Source organism: Saccopteryx bilineata, chromosome 3, assembly GCF_036850765.1.
Source record: "Saccopteryx bilineata isolate mSacBil1 chromosome 3, mSacBil1_pri_phased_curated, whole genome shotgun sequence".
Classification (NCBI taxonomy): Eukaryota; Metazoa; Chordata; class Mammalia; order Chiroptera; family Emballonuridae; genus Saccopteryx; species Saccopteryx bilineata.
In genome coordinates this window covers 110,785,571-110,788,180 of record NC_089492.1, presented here as the reverse complement: position 1 = coordinate 110,788,180, position 2,610 = coordinate 110,785,571, and positions in this window count along the sequence as shown.

Here is a 2,610-nt window from a genome sequence, read left to right as displayed (position 1 = left end):
AGCAGAACATTTAGAGAGCAGCCTCACGTGGTGTTTCTCACATTCTTCTCCCCCCCCACCCCCCACATTCCTTTGACTGAGCGATGGCTGTGAAGATGGCCTGGAAGATGCTGTGGCCTGCCGAAGAGTAGGAACTTACATTCTTCTGTATTATATACTTTATTGTTATTATTCTATTTTTGTATATCAGTTGAGCAAAGGCAGAAGACAGAACAAAAAACACTGGATTGGAATTTGGGGAAACGGAATTCTGTTCCAAACTCTAGGCAAATCAAAACCTCTCTGAGTTTCAAAGTCCCTCAAATGAGGCACGCCTATCTGTATTAGCTTGTAATATATTAAAGTATAATTTTCAAAAGGGTAAAAAAAATTATATCTTTCAGGAAAATATAATATGAATGCATGTTAAAGATTTTGTTTATTGCGGGGAACATTAGAATGTTAAAACTAGTCCAAAGAGCATTAGAGATTGTGTGTGTATGTGTGTGTACTATTTAATTTGGGAAAAATATAAGATTTCTAAATTAGATGATAAACTGATTAATGTTCACCAGAACAATAAAACTGTAATCTTTGTACTTATCAGCTCTATTGGACAGAAATTATTTACTTCTTCATCAGACAAAATATTCAGGTTAGCTTCTGCACCTACAGAGTTGTGAAGTCAATAGAAAATCAAAGCCAGTCCTGCACTGAAGAAAGGTCAAGTAATCTTTTCTGCCTATTGTCAAATGTCAGAACACATACATAATATTGGTTAACACTTCTTGAGCACTTACTATGGGTAACATTTAACATGTATTTTCTCTTTGGATGCTTACCACAACCCTATGAGGTAGGCACTTTTTCTTTATCCCCATGTCAGAGGGCAGAAGATTGAAGCTCAGGCTGGTTAATTAACCAGTCTAAGGTCACACAGCTCATAAATGGCAGTGTGGCAATCAAACTGAGGTCTTATTCCTAAATCTTAATTTGAACTCCTATTATTGTTGTTATTATAAAGGGTCAAAAGGAAGAATGAATGTGAAAATGCTGTAAAAATTATGAATGTGGCCCTGGCTGGTTGGCTCAGTGGTAGAGCGTCGGCCTGGCATGCAGGAGTCCCGGGTTCGATTCCCGGCCAGGGCACACAGGAGAAGCACCCATCTGCTTCTCCACCCTTCTCCCTCTCCTTCCTCTCTGTCTCTCTGTTCCCCTCCCACAGCCAAAGCTCCATTGGAGCAAAGTTTGCCCGGGCGCTGAGGATGGCTCTGTGGCTTCTGCCTCTGGCTCTAGAATGGCTCTGATTGCAGCAGAGCAACGCCTCAAGATGGGCAGAGCATCGCCCCCTGGTGGGTGTGCCGGGTGGATCCTGGTCGGGCGCATGTGGGAGTCTGTCTGACTGCCTCCCCGTTTCTGGCTTCGGAAAAATACAACAACAACAAAAAAATTATGAATGTGCTAGCCCTGCCTGGATAGCTCGGTTAGTTGGAGCATCGTCCTGAAGTACAGAGGTTGCCAGTTTGATCCCAGGTCAGGGCACATACAGAAACAGATCAATGTTCCTGTCTCTCTCTCACTCCTTTCCTCTCTAAAAAAATAAATAAAAATTTAAAAAATTATGAATGTGCTATAAAATAAAAAGCATAATTATTAAGTGTAGAACCCTATTAAAGAATAAGGCAGTAAAAGTTTTTGCCAGCCCAGTGCAGAGGGAGACATGTTAATTATGGAAAAGGTGTACGGTACCCAGAATGCCTCTGACATTTTATCTTAAACCTGTTCTTGAGCAGAGTTTACTTAATTCAGTCTACTTTTTCTTTTCTCCTTTTTTTTTTTAATTTTTTGACAGTGGACTTTATAAAGAGGGTTTCTTAGCACATTTTTTATTACATGCATGGAGAGGTACCACTCTGAAACCTCTCCTCATTTCTCTGTTTTCTCTTCTTGGCCCAGTAGAGTGGAAAGAACACAGGGCTCAGAACTGGCTAGGCCCGAGTCTGAACTTCAGCACCATGATTAAGTTGGTGACACTTTGAGTAAATTATGTAGCCCAGACTGTCTCAAGGCCTGGCCAGCTGCATCAGAGTCCCATGGGGGAGGGAGATTGCTTATTCCACAAGCAGAAAAGAGTCCTGAAGAATCTGAAACCTCAGGGCCTGGGGGGTGAAAGAGCAACATCAGTACCGACATTGAAAGTGTTTTTTTTTTTTTTTCCTTTTGTATTTTTCTGAAGCTGGAAACGGGGAGAGACAGTCAGACAGACTCCCGCATGCGCTCGACTGGGATCCACCCGGTTCGCCCACCAGGGGCAACGCTCTGCCCACCAGGGGGCGACGCTCTGCCCACCAGGGGGTGATGCTCTGCCCCTCCGGGGCGTCGCTCCGCAGCGACCAGAGCCACTCTAGCGCCTGGGGCAGAGGCCAAGGAGCCATCCCCAGCGCCGGAGCCATCCCCAGCGCCGGGGCCATCTTTGCTCCAATGGAGCCCCAGCTGCGGGAGGGGAAGAGAGAGACAGAGAGGAAGAAGGGGGGGGTGGAGAAGCAAATGGGCACTTCTCCCATGTGCCCTGGCCGGGAATCGAACCCGGGTTCCCCGCACGCCAGGCCGACCGGCCAGGGCCTTGAAAGT